Here is a 21,622-nt window from a genome sequence, read left to right as displayed (position 1 = left end):
TTATTCAATTTTTTCCCCAGATAGTCTGGTTAAACTTTGGTTCTATATCATTAAGTAATTAGTCATTTTGCTATCTTTTTGTATTATTGGAAAATAAGATTCTAGGCCCATAATGTGGTTGCTTTAACTTTTGATTTAAGACTAAGAAAAGACATTTTGCATGGCATTTTGGTATGATCGTTATATGCATGCGTAAGAAACTGGAGGTAGTTTAATCAAGAGACCATGTGAGCAACACAGAAGATTAGAGAACGGAATGCACTGCATGATCTACCCAAAGAATTAGATGGGCAAACATGCCACAAAAAAAGAGAACTAATTGGCTTAAGTATATATTGCTAATTGGGGACTGATCTGGACTTCTGAGAGTGAGGAGGACCACACCCAGCTGTACTCCTACCTCTGGCCTCAGATCAGCTCTAGTGGGGTCTGAGGCACCATAGGGAGTGCCAGAAATAAGATGCATGTCTGCCTCATGCAAGGCAACTGTCCAAGCGGCTGTACTGTTGCTCCAGCTCTTCGCCCTGAACTTTAATTGTATGGGGGGAATGAGTTTTACAAAAAGTCTTCTAACGAGAATGTTAATGACAGGTGATGAAGTCAAGAATTGGGAGTTGCTCCACTTCACATTTCTTGCTCCCTTATCAAATATTAGATGATCATATGTTTGGGGGAATATATTCAACCCTGTTCTATTGGTCTGCAGCTCTGCCTTTGTTCCAGTACCATGCTGTTTTAATTATTACTGCTTTGTAGTAGAGTTTGAAGTTAGGGAAGTTGATTCCTTCCATTTTTTTTTTTTGCCAAGAATTGCTTTAGCTATTCGTGGGGGCTTATTGTTCCATATGAATTTCAAGAGTGTTTGCTCCATTTCTTTGAAGAATGTCGTGGGTATCCTTATAGGGATTGCATTGAATTTGTACAATGCTTTAGGAAGTATTGCCATTTTGACAATGTTAATTCTCCCGATTTTGAGCAGGGGCTATCTTTCCATTTCCTCGTGTCCTCTTTTATTTCCTGAAGTAGTGTTTTGTAGTTTTCTTTGTACGTGTCTTTTACTTTCTTAGTTAAGCTGATTCCTGGGTACTTGATTTTCTGGGGCAAAATTGTGAACGGGATTGTTCTTTTCATGTCACTTTCTTCTCTCTCACTATTTGCATATAGGAAAGCCATGGACTTTTGGGTATTGATTTTATAGCCTGCAACTTTACTACACAAGTCTATTGTTTCTAAGAGTTACTTGGTAGAGGTTTTAGGGTTCTCTAAGTATAGTATCATATCATTTGTGAATAGTGAGAGCTTGATTTCTTCCCTCCTACCAGAATACCCTTAATATCTTTTTCTTGCCTAAGTGCTATTGCAGGTACTTCCAGTACTATATTGAACAGCAGCGGACAGAGTGGGCATCCTTGTCTCGTCCCAGATCTTAGAGAGAAGGTTGTCAGTTTTTCCCCATTGAGGATGATGGTTGCTGTAGGCTTGTGGTAGATGACTTTAACTATATTGAGGAAAGTCCCCTCTATACCCTTTTTAGCTGGATTTCATCATAAACGAGTGCTGGATCTTTTCAAATGTTTTCTCTGCATCTATTGATATGATCATATGGTTTTTATCTTTTCTTTTGTTGATATGATGGATTATTTTGATTGTTTTCCAAATGTTAAACCATCCTTGCATCGCCGGGGTGAACCTCACTTGGTCATGGTGTATGATCTTTTTGATGAGTTGTTGAATTCTATTTGATAGTATTTTGTTGAGACTCTTCTCATCCGTGTTCATCATGAATATCAGCCTGTAGTTTTTTTGAGTCTATGAAGTTTCTGAGCTGCTGTTTATCCACAAAATAGTGTACCGTTCCTTCGAGTTTGAGTGAGAGTTTAGCTGGATAGAGTATTCTTGGTGAAGTGTTCATTTCAGTGAGTTTTTTCACTATATCCCACCATTGCTTTCAAGTTTGGAGGATTTCCTCTGATAGGTCTGCTATGTATCTAAGGGGTGCTCCTTTGTATGTGATTTCCTTCTTTGACCTTGCTGCTTGCAGTATTGTGTCTCTATCCCTGGCATCCATCATTCTAACTATGATATGTCTTGGAGTGTTTTTGTTAGGGTCTCTTTTAGCTGGCACCTTTTGGGCTCCTTGAATCTGAATGGCTGCATTGTCCCCCTCTGGGAACTTTTCAGCAATGACTTGTTTTACTGTGGCTTTTTCACTGGGATTGTTTTCCTGGCCTTCTGGTACTCCAATGATTCTAAGGTTGTTCCTTTTGGAATCATCTCCTAGGACCCTGATTCGCTCTAGAGCTAATTTGAGGTCTCTTGCCATTGTTTGTTTTTGCCTGTAGGCTTCGTGCAGCTGATCTTCCAGCTCACTGAGTCTGTCTTCAGCTGTGGCCATTGTACTCTTGAGGGCACACACTGAGTTTTTTATTTCATCGACAGAATCTTTTATTCGTGACATTTCTGTGCATAGCTTTCCAATTTCTGCTCTCATTTCTTCCCATATTTTCTCAATTGTTTCTTTCATGTCCTCCTTTAATTTACTAGATATCTGTCTCACTGTTTCACTGAGCTCATTGAACATCTTCATTACTTCATATCTGAATTCTTTCTCAAAGAGGTCCCTTAGGTGAGTAGCACCTACTGAGGCTTCTGGACTCTTTTCATTGTCCTCCCCTCATGGTGGGGATTTGCGTTGTTTCTTCATGTTGATGTGGGGGTATGGAGACCGAGATGTTACATGAGATTGCTGGGTAGGAGTAAACTACCTGTGGCCGCGTGAGCATCTACCTGCCCAAAATTAGGCCACACCTATTTCTACAGAGGCCAAGCCCAATTCTGAAGAGACCACGCCCCTACAGGTACCTGGTTTGGGGGGGGGGGGGAGTTACAACCTGGGGGAGGAAGAAGACCGGGCACAGTGTTGGGGATGAACAGGAAGAGGCTCATTAATGGTGACCATTCGAGGGTCCTAGAGGATGCCTGGGGCACGTACGCAGAGAATGCCAAGTCACAGGTTCGAACACTGACTGACCTGGGGGAGGAAGTAGACAGGGTCCACTCATTAAACCTTTAGAGTGTCTGTATAAACAGTCACTATGATGCTGGATCAGAGTTAACATGAGTGAAGGTACAATTCCTTCCCCCACTTAGACTTGTAAGTGAGCATTCTATCCCAACTCAGTGTGCTGTGCACCATGGTGAAGACTTATGCTAGAGGCATGTGAGATCTTCTGTTCCTGGATGTATGAGCCAGAGACGGTTTCACACAAGAAAATATACCAACCATGTTCAGTTGTTCGTATATCTGAATAGACGCAATGTATGCAAGCAGAACACGAACTTCAGTAGCTGTTTTCCCTTCCCATCTTCAAATCACCATTGGTATCTGGAATCAGGAGGGACTGAAAAATGTAGAGACAGAGACAGCCTGGAAGAGGTGATGAAAATAAAGCTCAATAGGTTACTGATATGGACCCGTGTGCCATTCTCACAAATGGGTGATAGTTTCCAGGAAAGATGGTTGTCCTCTTAGCTGTTCCTCAAGTAAGGCCAGTACTTCAGTACTCTATACTGTGGAGAAATTGCCACTCAGAGACTTCCTAAGTATTAAATTCAAATACACAGTGCCTGTGTCCACGGATTTTTAGTGAGCTGATACAAAAAATATACAGGAGGGAGAGGGGATCCAAATATCTGAGGAAATGGATTCCAGAGCTCATACCTCCATTAGTCTTATTCTCCCTTTGAGGTTTGTATTTTCTTCATTAAATTAAAATTCCAAGTTTAATCTCACCTATAATTCTCCCATTCTTCTATTCACTTCACAGATAATAGCATTTTTTTACTGTTTTCTTTTGGGTGTCTTCTAATTCTTCTTCCATGATTCCCTTTATTAATTTCTTTAATAAATATTTATGTACTTTAAAATAAATATTTTAATGTGTCCTGCCATGAACCATCAGTTTCTGTGAAAATGAAGGGAATGAGGAAAGGAATAGCAGTCCCTGAGCCCAAAATATTAAGGAGGCAAGGAAAGAAATGGTACCACACACACACACACACACACACACACACCCTGGTAGACATGATTAGGCTAAAGTATGGTAGATGCTGCACTAGTGACAGAAACTATCATGAAGGGAATGCTAAGGAGGAAATGCCAACTCCTCAATGCAAACTCCTAAGTTAGTAGAGCCAGGCATGAGATAAAGGGCTCAGAGTCATCCCAGGGGGAGGAAGGGTGCCTCAGACGGAGGCATGACAGGGACAAAACACAGAAGCGAGGAGAGACTGAGAAGGGGAATGTAAGAGTCACACTCGCTAAGCTTAGAGCTTGGGATTTCCCCCCGAGGCCATGTGGAGTCCCTGTGTATTCTAGATCTAGGTGCTGCCATTACTGACAGTGAAATTGACAGTGATCAAGAAACTGCACGCTTTCTCGGGTCTAGGTCTCTTCCAGCATCTTTCCTGCAATTCTGTCTGTGAACCAGTACATGGATTGTGAAGTCAAGGACAGTGAGCCCTAGACAAAGAAATGATAAAAGGTGGTTTGTGACAGCTACTTGCTGCTGTGTCAACCTTACTCCAGGTCATCAAGCATCAAAAAAGAAATAGCCCAAATAAGAAAATAATCAGGGAAATCTAAAAATATGGGCCCTTGAATACCTAAGGGATTTTTTTTCTTTTTGGGTCACACCTGGCGATGCACAGGGGTTCCTCCTGGCTCTGCACTCAGGAGTTACTCCTGGCAGTGCTCAGGGGACCATATGAGATGCTGGGAATCAAACCCGTGTCAGCTGCGTGCAAAGCAAACGCCCTACCCGCTGTACTATCTCTCCAGCCCCACCTAAGGGATTTTTTGATAAATAAAATGGAAAAGCGGTTGCAAATAGTCATGAACCATACAATTATTTTGTAATTTAAATTTTCTTCCTATCACAACCCATGAACGCGTTCATTTTTTGATATTGTTGAATTGCTTATCTTTTAAACATTTCTCTCATTACAAACCCTTTTATGGGCAGTATTGTTTTAAATTGAAGTTTGTTTTGTTTGTAAGCTGCTTCTAGGCTCAGAGAGGAATTTTACTTAAAAATATTTGGATGGGTTATTCCTTAACTTCAAAGTGCTGGTGTGGGGAAAGGAAAGGCTATTTCGCTATTAAAAGGATTGACTCTTGGGGCTGGAGATATAGTACAGCGGATGGGGTGTCTGCCTTGCATGCAGACAACAGTGTTTAATTCCCAGCATTCTATATGTAAGCACCGCCAGGAGGAATTCATGAGTGCAGAGCCAGAAGTAACACCTGTGCATTTTAAAAAATTTTAAAAATGATAGACTCTTAAGCAAATCCTCTGTAGTCGGTTCTCTCTTGGGAATAAGCCACCCAAGGTCCAGGCAGGAAAGAGCAATAAATGCCCTCAAATATTATGTTCCAGAGTGTTGAATGAAGAGCTGTCATCTGGGGCAACATGGGATAAAGCACTTGTTGGGGAACTGGGGCGATGGTGCAGCAGGGAGGGCACTTGCCTTGTGCTCAGCTGACCCAGGGTTTGTTCCCGGCATCCAACGTGGTCCCCTGAGCGCCACCAGGAGGAATTCCTAAGAGCCAAGAGCAAGCCCTGAGCATCACCGGGGTGCTTTTTTCTTTTTCTTTTTTTAAAATTTGTTAAAAGTTTTTTTTTTTTACAATTTTCCATCGAGGATTGTTAAAGTGTTATAGTAGTATATTTCTCTGGGGACACACTGACACCTTCCTTTTGTGCTACATGAGGGTCTCTCTGCCTCCTTATAATGACAGTTGGGGTCTGGTTGGTCTTTGTTATGCTACTCTGTCCTGTGCATCAAAGGACATGGAGCAGCATTTCTGGTTTCTCTCCTAGAGTTGGGAGAACTGCATCCTCTCAATCACAACCTTCAGTACCATATCCAGACTCTGCCAAGAGTCTGGACCATAATTATCCCATCAGGGACCATAATTATGCCCAGTTGAGAGCCACCTTGTTACAATCTGGTTCTGTTGATAGAAGCTACTCTGCTTTATAAGGCACCTGCTTGCTTAAAACTACTGTTTTTATTTGTCAGTTATGTAGCATTGGCTTACAAGATTGGAACTGTTTTGTGCTTTGGGGCTTGAGTCTTAACCACGCCATGCCCACCACTGAGATGTCCATATCCCTCCGCCAGCTTCCACTCGATCTTTCCACCCTTTCTGCTCACTTCCCTTCCTAGATAACCTTCATCCTGTGATGAAACCAAAGGTTTGCTTTGGAGTCAACAGACCCTTTTGTTGGTAGGCAGAGGAAAGCTTTCTAGCAGTGCTCAGGGAACCTGGGGGCCACTCTCCGTGATCAAACCAACCAGGGTGAACGTTCAGTGCTTGCGTATGAAGCAATATTGAACAGGTCCAGAGAAGGCGCACACCACAGCCCTTGGGCGCACCTCCCCAGTACCTGACCCTTTCTATTAAGCAACGTAACGCTGTGTTAGTTATCATTTTAGATAAGATATTCACTTTCTTCTGAACCCCTAGTTAAACAGTACCCTGCCCCAGACAGCATATAAGAAACATCAGGAAACTCTACCCTTGTTCCAATTCCCTTCCGCTGAACTAAAATATTTCTTTTTGGTTTTGTTTTGTCTACGAAATAAAAATCACAAAGTCCAATTTCTAAGAATTTGTTCCAAGAAAATAAGTTATAAAATGTGAAAAGGTTTAATTACATAAAGAGCCTTGCAGCAAAGTTTTAATATGGAAAAATGGAGAACTAGGCTGAGTCTTGATAATAGAATATTGGCTAAATGAGCCATGTTACATTCATCCAATAGGCTGTACCCACTACCATTAAAAAGTGATGAGGAGAGACATGTATTGGCATCATTAGGTGTCCATAAAATATTAACAAAGATTACAGAAAATATTTTCACTGATTATCCTGTCTTTAAAGCATGTTTATGTAAGTATATAGACAGTCTGGATAAGACTAAGCCATTAATAGGGATTTTCATATTTCTTCCCTTTTGATCTTTATTTTCAATGTTTATAATAAACATTTTATGTAAGACTTTTTTCATATAAGCTCTTGGATAGTCAGAGCTGTTGCATATTATTATCCTTCCAAAGGATTGCAGAGAAAAATCCTGAAGGGAAATAAAACCCTAAATCTGGAATTTGAAATGTGAAATAATTTCATCCTTTAAGCCTAGCTTGATGACTACTTCAGAGGATTCTTAAAGCAAGAATAAATAATTTAATCCACATATAGATGAAGATATAGATATATCTAGAGAGAGAAAGAACGAGAGTAAGAGAGGGAGAAAGACTCTGTGTGTGTATGTGTGTATGAGTGAGGGCACATGCATATGCATTCATGATTCCCCCCACACGCACACACACACACACACACACACACACACACACACACACACACACACACACACCTCTTGAACAAGGAAGGAAACGGCTCTTGACCTAACATCATCTTGTGAGTTTTTATTAGCCCAGAACTATAAACCCATTGGGTTGGCCACAGTGTGAAGTCATCCTGACACAATGCTCAGGCATTTATGAGCAGCTCTGTGAAGACACTCTGTGGCTTTGCTCCAATGCCATCATGGAAATGGCATAATTTATTAGGTCAAGACTTGCTCAGTCTAGTCAGAATTCTACAAACTGATCTGAAGGCACTGAGGGATACAAATCAAAAACTCTTAGGGATGACACAAACGGTCTTGCATTTTACAGAGCTGTCTTTTACGAGATTGCTATGAGATGCTGCCTTTGCTGAAATAAGCAACCAAAAAAAAAAAAACAAAGTCTCTGTAATTGAACCTATAGGCCACGTTTCAGATGACAACCTTGGCACAGTGCTGCTTCCCTATTATTAAGATTAATCTAGAACAGTGACAGGGACAAAAAAGGCTTTTCTACAGAAAAATACCACAGCTTACCTGTAATCAGAACCAAAATTAAATCAAAGCTGCCTGAGGTATTCTAGTTTGTCAGAATTTTGGCCAAAAAAAAATTGTTGGGTGATTGATAGATGAGGCGTCAGGACCCCGGATACAGATGTGTCAACATATCAGCACATGCACACGCTTTCTTGTCTGCTTTGACTCTCACTTTGGCATAAACTTTAGATTAAACTTGGGATGTTTAATCAAATTGAAATTCAAGTAGTACAACAAAGAATTCTTCAATATAAGGATGTTCTGAGTATTGAACTGAACGCCTCATATTTTTACTTGCTAAACCTAGCAACCCTATTTCCCTAAAATTCACCTGCACAAACAAGAATTAATATGTACCCAAGTGAATTTCAAGAGGGTAGTGCATATAATTTATCATGTTATAAGAAAATAGTTATGCTATGAAAAGCTATCCCTAGATTCTCAAAGAAACTTTAAAGAGCAAATTTTACTGAAAGAGAGAAATTTTAAAACTTCGGTGCACAGTTAGAACATATAAGATCCAGTCTCAACAATTCCAGTGCTCAGCCTTATGTCAATTCTGGATGAATCAAGTGTGTAAGTTTGGTAGATTTTAAGTATTTAAATCCACGTTAGATTCACAGTGGGGCTTTGCGGTGACCTTTTTCTGGTGTCATGGCAGACTTTGCTGCTCAGCCCAACATTCCCTTCACTGTGCTCAGGGACCATCTTGAGTTCTCAGCAAAGGGTCTAGGCAGCCACTCACTATTCATCAGCAAAAGTCGGAGAACCAAGCAATACCACAGAGGGTAGGGCCTTTGCCTTGAACACAAACGAGCAAATAGGTACAATCCAGGCACCCGGAGGATCCCCTGGACCCTACTGGCTATGGCCCAGAAGCTCTGTAGCACTGTAGCACTGCCTTCCTGTTGTTCATCAGTTTGCTCCAGCAGGCACCAGCCCAGCAACGTTTCCATTGTGAGACTTGTTGTTACTGTTTTTTATAAGAAAAAGAAAAAAAGTCCTTGAGATGCCATTGACCCATTTCCCCTCAGTTAAAGTTAAATTTTTTTATATGCCCAACACCCATCCCTCCACCCGTTTCCCCAGGTTCCCTCCCCCACCTCCCACCCCCCCACCCCATTCTCCCTCTGTGGCAAGTGCTTTTCTCTCTTCTCTTTGCTTTCTTAGCTCTCCCTCACTCCCTCCCTCCCCCCACTCTTGCTCATTCTCTTTGGGCATTGTGGTTTGCAATTCAGATACTGGAAGGTTATCAAAAGTATCCCTTTACCTACTTTTAGCACTCAGATCTTGTCCAGTGTGATCATTTCCAGCAATCACTGTCATTTTCTATCTTACCTACCTCTGCTCCACACATACTTATGGTTGATTCCAACCATTGTTTTCCCTGAAAACGGGTAACAAACTGCTTCTAATCTGAAGAGCCTCGCAAAGGGAAGTAGGGAGCAATGGGATAGAAATCAGGCCCCCACGAGGATCCCACCCCTAAGTGAGGCAACTGGAGTTTTCAAAGACCAATGCCCAGCAGTCAATGGTTAAGACCTGCTCCCAGTGATACTTTCCTCTCCTAGCACATTGGATGAGCACCCGAGTCCTCCACACCGTTTCTCCAGCTCTAGAAACAAATTCCGGAGCGGAGCTGGAAGAAGAGCGTTGGGAGTCTCCCCAGGCATCAATTCAGGCGCAGGATCCTGGGTGTGACGTTGATATTATAACATTCTGCCAGCGCAGATAAATGTCAGCCCCGTGAGGGCTGGAAAGCGGTGGGAGTTCTGCACCCTTGCTGTCTCCCCCAGAGTCAAACCACTGCCCCTCCCCCAGAAAAAGACAAGACACTGTCTACATCAGCCGAGATTCAAGAAAAACAAAAATTATCTTCTCCATGTCGCGTCTATGAGGAAACCTTCTTTTCCCTTAAATTCTCAGTAACTGTGTGTGCATAAGCTTGCTACTGGAGATACGAGTGTGTCTGCCTTCCGGAAGAATTATCTCCAATTTTTTTGGCCCCGTCACCCAGACCTCATGCATTTAGGTTGGTGCAGAAGCTTTTAAGATCTTTAAGACCTAGGGCTCTAGCTTCTCCATCCATCCATCTCACCTCAAGGATGTTACTAAACTCTGCAATAAATAAAAAGGAATGTCGAGACCAAGGCTCTCATATGTCAAATGAACACCATCTCTTCGGGAATGTTCCTTCTGGTCAAAACGAGGTAAGAAAATAGCAATTTGGCTTGACTGGCAGGAGACTAGAAAGTGGCCTGTTTACTTTTTAGGCCTGTTTCCTTTTTAAGGTACTGACCTCTAGCGTCCAATGATGGTAACTGCGCCAGTAAGATTCTGCAAACTGCAGGAGCCGAAAGACCACACCCCCCCACACCCCCACACCCCCCACCCCCACCCCCCCCCCCCCCCCCCGTCGGTTTCCAAGGAGGAAGCACAGACCCACAAAAGGTGGGGAACTTGTCAATGACCCGGGAAAGGACTGAAGCGAAGACTGCCTTTCCTGCTGGGTTCCTCTCTGTCTTGCACACGGTTTTTGAAAATACAATTTAGCAGTGGTTTTTTTTAATTCGCTTATTTAAGCAACCTTGGTCTGTAATAAGTCTGTTTATAGACTCTAGAAGTACGTTATCACACTAACGCCAGCACCAGCTGTCCTTATTCCTCCATCCCAGTCCCCTGGGCTCCATCACTATCCCCACCCCTTGGCAACATCAATTCTGTAGTCAGATATTGTTTCCTTGCTTTGTTTCTGTATATCCCACAAAAACGTGATATCATCCAGCATTATCTTTCCCCTTCTTACCTTTATTTCACTTAACATGATTCTCTCCAGTTCCACCAATGTTGTTCCAAAGACAAGATTTCATCTTTTCCATAGCTGAGAAGTATCAATATTGCACTACACGTACATACATAAACTCTTCCTTATGCTCTCCAACTTCTTTATCACTCAACGCGTCAGCATCAGCTCTTGGGTTATTTCTAGATCTAGGCTGTTGTAAAGAACATGCTAGTGTGTATTTAAAAGTTTTCCTCTTTCAGATGTTCTGCATAAACAAATAGAACAACGACGACGACAGACACTCAAGTTCTGACCAAGCCACCATGACCTGCCACGACCTTGGTTGGAAAGAGTGGGTAGAGATTCCAAGTCCACTTAACGGTAATCAATAAGGAGACGAGGGTTTTTGCTCATTCTTCTTTGAAGCTCTAGCATCTTCCACTATGCCTTCCAGCAATTTTTTTTTCTTTTTGGGTCACACCCAGCGATGCTCAGGGGTTACTCCTGGCTCATGCACTCAGGAATCACTCCTGGCGGTGCTCGGGGGACCATATGGGATGCTGGGAATCGAACCTGTATCGGCCATCTTGGCTGCGTGCAAGGCAAACGCCCTACCCGCTGTGCTATCGCTCCAGCCCCCCAGCAAATAGTTAATGTATGTTGCAAGGAAAGAAGGAGGGAAAGAGGATGGGAAGGAAGGAAGGAAGGAAGGAAGGAAGGAAGGAAGGAAGGAAGGAAGGAAGGAAGGAAGGAAGGAAAAAAGGGAGGGAGGGAGGGAGGGAAGGAAAGGAGGGAGGGAGGGAGGGAGGGAGGGAGGAGGAGGGGAGGGAGGGAGGGAGGGAGGGAGGAGGGAAGGAAGGAAGGAAAGAAGGAAGGGTGGGAGGGAGGAAGGAAGGAAGGAAGGGAGGGAGGGAGGGAGGAAAGGAGGGAAGGAGGGAGGAAGGAAGGAAGGAAGGAAGGAAGGAAGGAAGGAAGGAAGGAAGGGAGGGAAGGAGGGAGGGAGGGAGGGAGGGGGGAGGGAAGGAAGGAAGGGAGGAAGAAAGGAAGGAAGGAGGGAGGGAGGATGGAGGAAGGGAAGGAAGGGAGGCAGGGAGGGAGGGAGCAAGGGAGGGAGGGAGGGAGCGAGGGAGGGAGGGAGCAAGGGAGGGAGGGAGAAAGGAAGAAAGGAAGGAAGATAGGAGGGAGGGAGGAAGGGAGGGAAAGAGGTTGGAAGGACAGGAGAAAGAAAGGAAGGGAGGGAGGAAGGAAGGAAGGAGGGAAGGAGGGAAAGAGGGAGGGAGGGAGGGAGGGAGGGAGGGAGGGAAGGAGGGAAAGAGGGAGGGAGGGAGGGAGGGAGGAAGGAAGGAAGGAAGGAAGGAAGGAAGGAAGGAAGGAAGGAAGGAGGGAGGGAGAGAGGATGGAGGGAGGGAAGGAAGGGAGGCAGAGAGGGAGGGAGGGAGGGAGGGAGGGAGGGAGGGAGCGAGGGAGGGAGGGAGAAAGGAAGAAAGGAAGGAAGACAGGAGGGAGGGAGTAAGGGAGGGAAAGAGGTTTGAAGGAGGGGAGGAAGAAAGGAAGGAAGGGAGGGAGGGAGGAAGGAAGAAAGGAGGGAAAGAGGGAAAGAGGGAGGGAGGGAGGGAGGGAGGGAGGGAGGGAGGGAGGGAGGGAGGGGTATGAGGAACAGTTGGATGCACTGATGGACTGGACTGATTGATGTTTTGATGCTATAATTTGAAACCAGATATTAGGTTAAAACCTAAAGTCACGTGCCTTGTTTTCCAGTGCCAAGTGGAAGATCTAACTGAGGTCAATAATTCAGTCATAGACTCAAAGCTGCCATCCTCACTAAATGCCCCAGGGATTCTCACTAGTATTGATGCCCTTCGTGATTTCACAGAAACGGCCATTCTGACTCTGATCACTGCAGACGATTCAGAAGCAGAAGCTATTTTTCAGATTCTCACAAGTTTTGCCCTCAATTAATGAGACATTGAAAACTTGCTTTCCCGTGCGGATTCCTTCCTCTGCCATTTGACACATATTATGGTGCTCTAATCTGTTCTAGGAATTTCCCCAAGTACTGAGAACTCCGTAGGAAAGACAGAACAGCATCCCCACAGCCTTGCTGATACTAAGCTCTGACCAGATAAAGAAGGACGTTTTGTTAATAATGGTGGATTCCACCTCTTCTGTCTTGGTGGAATCCTTGAAGTAGGTGACAGCCCTGAAAATAGTACCCAGAGACTGTTAGAAGAAGAACTGAGTGTCAGAATTGATCCCCCAGCAAAACCAGCCCTGTTGGTAGTAAAGGGAGAAGGTCTTATACAGAGAGACATAGAAAGACTGCATTCATCTGGGGAACATAAAGTAACAAAATAGGAGACTAACACCCAAGAATAACTGAGATAAGTACCAGGAGGTTCACTCCAAGACTTGGAGGCCAGCAGCACACTCTAGGGTAAAGGCAGCTCAGATAGAGAAGGGAGCACCAAGTAAAGGGTGTTGGGAGGATCCTCCCAGGATGAGAGATGGATGCTGAAAGTAGACTATAGACCGAACATGATTGCCACTCAGTGTCTCTTTTGCAATCCACAGCACCCAAAAGGAGAGAGAGTACAAAAGGGAATGCCCTGCCTCAGAGGCAGTGTGGGAGGGGGGATGGGAGGTGGGAGGGATACTGGGATTCGTGGTGGTGGAGAATGGGCAATGGTAGAGGGATGGGTACTTGAATATTGTATAATTGAAACCCAAGCACAGAAAAATTGTAAGTCTACAACTGTACCTCATGGTGTTTCTCTAATAAAAATTAAAAAAAAAAAAGAAGAAACCCAAGCACAAAAATTTGTAAGTCTACAACTGTACCTCATGGTGTTTCACTAATAAAAAAAAAAAATCTTTGTACAGATCTTTATTCAATGGGCAAAACTACGCCCCACCTCCTCCCAGCCCCACCTCCATGAAGATTCCTAGAATTCGCTTACCTTTTGTTGTACCTCTGGTATGCTCACTCAAACTCCTAAAATCTGTCTTCTTACTCCTCTGCCTTAAGCATGGCTATAAACCCTTTCCATAATTACCCACGGCACAGAAGAGTCACTTGGAATGATCGCCAGATTGTTTAAGACCTCAGAGGAAGGAGAGAAAAATGATGAGGTACTCAAATCTGGCAATCAGATCGCCTGGCACTTGGGGCCTACTGGTCACCGTCATCAGGTTGGCCAGGCCTTGTGAGAATTGCTTCCCTGGCCCAGCCTGGTAAGGGGGCGCGGGGCAGTTGTCTTCTATTCCTACTGCCCCAGGGACCTGCTTGAGTTAATTAAGTGTCCCCAGAGCCCCGGTCTAGGAGAGCAGCATGCATGCATATGTAGATACTGCGAGTGTCCCTGTGCCTTTTGCTCTGAGAGCTGATCCTCAGATAGTGAGGTCACGGGAAGCAATCATTTTACAGAAGACCTATATTCCAGACATGTGTTCGTTAAACAGCTCCTCCAAATCTGCCTTGCATTTCCAGAACTATCCATGGGGATTGAAATCAGAGTCAAATCCAACAAAGGTCTATCTTTACCCTGGTCCAGCTAAGGGAGTTAGAAACATTGCTTCCCGCTTTGGCAGGTATCATGAAGCAGATATAGACCCTTCTGCCAACACAGGGACCTAAATCCCCCTCCCACCAGCCGTTCTCATTTCCCAGGACTCCAAGAACTCGGCACCAGAGAGAACAATACACAGTTGCCTCTACAAAGAACTGTCCCTGCAGACAGCAAAGACACAAAAATTCTTCTTTTTTTTTAATTTAGATTTTTGTTAGTGAAACACCATGAGGTACAGTTGTAGATTTAAAATTTTTGTGCTTGGGTTTCAGTTATACAAGGATCAAGCACCCATCCCTCCACTAGTGCCCATTTTCCACCACCACGGGGTCCAGTATCCCTCCCACCCCCCATCCCCCCATCCCACCCTGCCTCTGTGGCAGGGCATTCCCCTTTGTTCTCTCTCTCCTTTTGGGTGCTGTGGTTTGCAAAAGAGGCATTGAGTGGCAATCGGGTTCAGTCTAGAGTCTACTCTCAGCACGCATCTCCCATCCTGAGAGGATCCTCCCAACACCCTTTATTTGGTCCTCTCTTCTCTATCTGAGCTGCCTTTTATCCCAGCGAAGACACAAAAATTATTGATCCAGGGGAATGGAGCTTTAGTACAGCAGGTAGGGCATTTGCTTGCATACGGCCGACTCGGGTTCAATCCCCAGCACTCCGTATAGTCCCCAGAGCACAGCCAGGAGTAATTCCTGAGTGCAGAGCCAGGAGGAACCCCTGTTCATTGCCGGGTATGACTCAAAAAGAAAAAAAAAATTCTTGACCCAGGATCGGTAGAGGGGGCATTGCTGAAGTGAGTCTAGCAAACTGCCAATGTTTCCTGAGCACGGTGAGCATTGGTGCGTGCGAAATGAATGCAGTGCAATCTGGGGCACCACAGGATGCCCATAAACAGCACCCAGAGCAGAGGGCTTAATGAAGCAGATCATAACACTTTTTTATCAAGCGTTTTTACCAATTTTCTTGAGTCTGGGAGCCCAGCGACTCTTCCTGGGCAAGATCTGGCTCCAGTGAAGGGGCCATTTGAGCAACTCTTCTGGATTATACAAACGCCATACCAGGAGAGATCCTCTTCCAGGAAATAGGGTTGTAACAGAATTTTCTGTCACGTGACTGACTCTGCGCCTTTTCAATATACCCATGTATGCTGATATCAATGAATAAATTTGCAAAGTGGCCAATGAACCTCCTGGGAACAAAGGAATTTAGACACTAGCTCATTTCCTCCCAAGAGCTGAATTTCAAGAGTATTTATGGATAAACATGGGTGTTCCAAATGGGACAAATCAGCTAGCCGAATGATTGGGAGGAACTGCAGTGGGAGGAGAGGGGGGTTGTGGATGGTGCCCCAGCAAGAATGGTTCTGATTAGAGCTCCGATGGTCAGGGGCAGCTAGGGAAGATGAAGTGTCCTCATGGTGGCTGTAGGGTGAAACGTCTCCAGACGTTGCATCATGGCTGGTCCTTGGGAAACACCAAATCCGTAATGCCACTGTTTCCAATCTTAGCACTGTTGCCATTTGGGCCAGTTTGTTTTTATTCAGGAGGGGATTCCTGGGCGTTACTGGACATTTAGCCACATTCTTTATCTCCACTCTCTAGAAGCCAATTGCACACTCACCCAAGAAAAATGGTGTCTAACACTGCCAATTGTCCTTGAGGAAGGTAAATTCAACACTTGCTGAGAAGCACTGAGGCACGAAAGAGCATTATGCGGAATCTCAAGTGAGAGGAATGTGGTGCAAGGATTAGAATCGTCGCACAGATGAATGCAACGTCCTCTGCCTTTCTGCATTGGCATTGGGACCACACTGCAAACCAAGCAGGACCCTCTAGATTTAGTCACAGCTACTGATGAAAATGAGGTTGCATGGGGGAGACATGGCGTCTCTTGCTAATGATGGGAAGCAGGTTTTCTAGCAACTAATTAGAAAATGAAAGCCCAGTGATATTTAGGCCTGAAGCTGAGAAAGGAGGAGCTATCAGTCAGATGCACTTAGGAAAGGAGGTGGAGAGAGGAGAGTGTCAAAACTGCAAGAGAATAACCTTTCCAAAATGAAAAATAGGAGCATTCACAGTCTCGCATGGCAGTTTTCTCCAGTGGGCAAAAGCATCACCATTTATTTCAAATTATGACATGAGTCTTTAAATGAAATGAATCTCATAGCATCTTATTCTCGATAGCTCAGACAGCTCTCCCAGGAAGTGAGAATATTGTGAAATAACACAAATGAGAAGAGAGTGTGGCAATTCAAAACAGGTTGAAAGTCATAGCCCTGCAGGAAGAAAATGAAATGCTTTAATACCTGTAAAATAAAAATAGGTGCCCCAACCAATATATCTGAGTCACTAGATAGTTCAGTGTTTTTTCTCCATTTACTATACAAACGTTTGCTCAACTTCAGGGTGACATGTATATAGTTCAGTACATTAGAAAATATAAGTCAAATTTTAAGATAGAATGGAGCTTTTAAAAAAATTGAGATTCGAGGTGATGCTTCAGCTCCCAAGTGGAATTTTATTTTTCTGTTTTCCCCCATTCTTCTTTCAGAGAGAATGAATCAACTACAACCAAAAGTTTTGGGAAAATTTCAAGAACCGAGTAAGAATACCAAATTCAAGGAAAATTGAAATTGTGTTCCAATTTCATGACAACATGTCTAGGTGCAAAAAGCACATTTTAGTCATTTATTGGCCAAACAATGTTCATTACAGTTTTCCTCCAAAAAGGCTATAAATGGCAGTCTCATTTCAGATCCCATTGTGTTCCTGAGTTTTTATTTCAGAACTCTCCTAAGAGGCTTTATATCATGCTTTAGTGGCATTACCCTTAAATGCATTGAATTTATTTTGGGTATGCATGTAAAATAATATGCATCAAAGTCATGTGTAAAAAAAAAACAATGACTATATTCCTTTCACTCATACATCTATCCATTTATTTAAAGATGTTATTACTGGGGGGGGGGGCATTAATGGAGAGAAATGGACACTGGTGAAGGGATCAGTATGAAACGCTTTATTCCTGGAACCCCGTCATGAATAACTTTGTAATTTCATGGTGACTAAGTAAAATAAATAAATAAATAAATAATAGAGATATTACTACTGCTGGAGCGATAGCACAGCAATAGGGCATTTGCCTTGCACGCGGCCGACTTGGCCGACCCGGGTTCCATTCCTCCAACCCCTCTCAGAGAGCCTGGCAAGCTACCGAGAGTATCTTGCCCGAACAGCAAAGCCTGACACACTACCTGTGATGCATATTCGATATGCCAAACACAGTAACAACAAGTCTCACAATGGAGACGTTCCTGGGCCCTCTTGAACAAATTGATGAACGAAGGGAGGATAGTGCGACAGAGCTACTACTGCAGTTCCACTTGCTGCATAACAAAAGATCCCAAAATGCTCCAACTTAAAATATTCATTTTTGTAATGTACATTGTGGGAAGCTGTCCCTGTAACTGACCAAGGGCCTACGTGCCTGTGGTATGTATGGTTATCTTGGCCTACGTGACCCTGAACAAGCGGGTCCTGACTAGCGCAAATCTGGTACTGCGCCTGCTCTGACCGCAGCCTATGAGCTATGTATGGTTGTCTAAAAGAAAACGTTTGTCACAGCTAGCCCAAGAATAAGAAGTAACTGACATTGACTAATCAAGCACATGAAAAATGTAGTTTTTGTAACTCTCCTAACAATATATGATATGACCTAGTGATGTAATTGCCTTCTGTGATGTAAGCATAGTTTCCTGCATTGCAAAGTATATAATACCCCTGCTGCCCTGAATAAAGTCCTGTCCTGTCCTGTCCTGTCCCTTTATCTCTGTTTCTAAACTGCACTCTGTCTCTTGTGTCTTGCGTCTTCATTCGGTCGGTCCCTCCTTGCACCTACGGATCCTAGGGCCACCTCCTCGGGCTGAAGAGTGGTCTGGCGGGGCCCCCCGCAGTACATGAATTGTGTGAGTTGGGAATAAGAACGGAACCCAGTTGAAGGTCTAATCTCTACTACATGATATCTGGGGCTTCATCTGAGAAAAATATGGATCCCCAGACTGGAAGGGAAGGTGACTCGGTGTCTGAGAGATAGAATCATCCAGAAGCTGGTTCTTGCACATGTCAGAACCTTGGTCTGTGCAACTCAAAAAATTCCCAGTGGGAAAAGAGGCATGTGCGTGCAGCTCTTCCGTTGGCAGATATATTATTTTATTCTACATATAGATATACACATATATCCATAAATCCATATATATGGTCGGTGGGCATATACATAGATATCTCTCTATATGGTTATCTCCACATGATACATATGTATGGATGTATATCTATATAAGTCTATGTATTATATCAACTTCAATGTAAGTAGAGAAAAGATTGACCCACTTTAGATGGGAGAAGTATCAAATAATTTGGAGGTTTTGTTTCAAATCACCATAGGGTGTGAGTTCAAACTGTGGGTGTGTGACTTGTGCATTCAATGGCCGAGAGCCACCTCCCAAGGCTGACCCACCAAGGCCAACCCATCGCAACAGACAATCAAAGGAACAGGAAAATAAAGGAACAAACGGGCCCCCGGCCTGGTTGATAATCAGTGACAGTTTATTTTCTTCCTACTTCTCTCTTACAGCATAGTTATATAGAAATTGTGAAGGGTGGGGATGCACATAGGTGGGGTTGAGCATTATATAACAATAAACAGATGTAAAGCCGCTCCTTCAGGGGAAGTTCTTCTAGGAGATTAACTCAGGGACAAGATCTCATCTGGGGGTTCAGCACTCTAGATCCTAGAGATCCACTCAAGGGTGGCATTCTCCATCAAAGGCAGTTTCTTTCTTCTTTCCTTGACTAGTAATGCATTTAAACAATCGTATTAAATTTACGTCTTACTAATATTTCTAGTCGTTTTGCATGAACACAGTAAGAGATACTTTAAGCTTAAAGGCTGGCTCTTCCTGGGGATGTTTCTCCATATATCACAGACTACAGTCTTCAGGCCAGGTTAGTCTTTCCTATCCCCAGCAGGGTCATTATTCAGTTACTTCTTTTTGGGTCATGGAAAAGTTTGTTCAATGGGCATGCTCTTAACTTATTATACCTCTTATGGCTCATTGCCTGTCCCTTTTTGACACCAGAGTAGCTTACAGCTTGCCCTGGGTCCATCCCTTGCCAGAACTCCCCTTATGGGGTGTTAGGAAGTAAGGGCAACTGAGGCTTAAATCAAGCAAAGATGATGGACGCCTAGGAGTAAATATTATTCAGTGTCAATTAACTTCCATCTTACAAAAGCATAGCATCAACTATCTTCCTGTGTCTATACAAAAAGAATGTTGTTAAACCATGCAAAGAACACAAAGGAAAGAGAAAAAAGGAAAGAGAAATGCCAGAGTAGGAGTGCCTGAAGAAGCTGGGTGTGCCTCAGGAGCACCATGTTGGGAGTAACTCAATAAACCTAAGCTCCATACGGGAAGAGCAAAGACAACCCAATGTTATCCAACAATGGGGCATAAAAAGATTGAAGACAGTAGTGTCTGTTATTAGGAATAATTAAAAAGAGATAACTACAGGTACTCTGAGTTTAAACCTAGTGAGGAATGTTTTAAAAGCTTATGGCAATGGATTTTTCAGAAAAGAAAAGAGGACTGTAGAGACAATACAGCAGTTCAGGTGCCTAATAGGGCTGACTCCAGTTCAATCTGCAGCGTTATATGGTCCCCTGAACAGTATGGCCCAGTAGCCCCGAATAATAAAATAAAAATTTTAATTAAATTATATTATGAAAGAAGAATGTAAAAACCTGAATGACTTTTTAACATAGAAGAAATGTCAAAAATCCAGCTACATTGGGGTTGGGATTTAGCTCAGAAATTGAACACTTGCCTTGCATGTATGAGACCCGGGTTTGAGCCTCACTACTGAAAAAAAAGCAAAACAAACATCAGCTATAATCACCACCACCGGCTCTCCCTCCCACACACACATGCCCTAAGGTTCTCCAGAATAAAATATACATACAGCTAGCCATAAACTCAGTGAGTTATAGTATAATTCTTTGATGTTGGGCATTACTACTTCAGAGAAATGTGTCTTAAAACCACAATGAGATGTCACCTATGAAGATAACTCTCATCCAAAAAAGGGAAAAATAATAAGTGTTGACAAAGATCAACAGAAATTGGCACCCACGTCCATGAATGCTGGGAGTATAAAATAATCCAATATCTGTTTAAAAGTTTGGCAGTTCCTGAAAAAGTTATAAACAGAATGGCCAGATGGCTTGACAATCTACTCCTAGATATATTCCTGAAGGAATTGGAAACAGACAAACCAATGCAAATCAATAAAATTTTATTTAAAAGATAAAAATGCAGTCTTTGAAAAAGAGTTGAAATCAGAGTCTCAAATAAATTCTTATATTTGCTCATTCATTGCAGCATTATTCACACCAGCGAAGGTGTTTCTACCACCCACATGTGTATCGGTAGATGACTGGATAAGCAATGCTGCGTAGACATACGAGGTCCTCCAAATGAATGATGTACTGGTGCCTGCTACAACCTGGATAGGCCTTGAAAACAACATGCTCAGTGAATTAAGCCAAACAGGAAAAATCCAGTATGATTTTACTCCTCTCACATATCTAGAATAGGCACATATGAAAAGAAAGCAAATACATTTGAGTGAGGGAGAAATGGAGAGATATTTACTGAGTACAAAGGTGAAATTCACCCACTGATACACATATGGTAGTGGAAACACCTTCCGCTGGTGTGAATAATGCTGCAATGAGTGAGCAGATAGAAGAATTTATTTGAGACTCTGATTTCAACCCTTTTTCAAAGACTGCATTTTTATCTTTTAAATAAAATTTTATTGTTTTGCCATTGGTTTGTCTGTTTCCAATTCCTTCAGGAATATATCTAGGAGTAGATTGTCAAGCCATCTGGTCTTCTGTTTAGGTGAAAAAAAAAAGTTTTGGAAGTAAATAGTAGTAAAAGCCGAGTCAGTGCCACTAAATAATATGGCTCACTGAATTATAATCCTAAAATGTCTAAATAGCAAATTTTATAAAGTTAACCACAATTAAAAGATGCAAATGATTTTATAAACAAGTTCACAGAACACATGTGTGTGCATGTGTGAGAGAGAGGCCTTTTTTTAGCTATTCTTTTTTTCTCCAACCTATACACGTTTTATTATTTAAAAATATATTTTTAATTTAAAATTAACACTGTGAGACAGACCCTTATAGACATCTTGTACTATTTATAACAAGTGATACAAAATAAGTTATCTAGCATCTGCTTGTGGGGCAGGCT

The sequence above is a fragment of the Sorex fumeus genome, unplaced genomic scaffold, assembly GCF_029834395.1.
Source record: "Sorex fumeus unplaced genomic scaffold, SorFum_2.1 ptg000157l, whole genome shotgun sequence".
NCBI lineage: Eukaryota > Metazoa > Chordata > Mammalia > Eulipotyphla > Soricidae > Sorex > Sorex fumeus.
The sequence above is the reverse complement of the archived record's forward strand: the minus strand, read 5'-3'. Positions refer to the sequence as shown.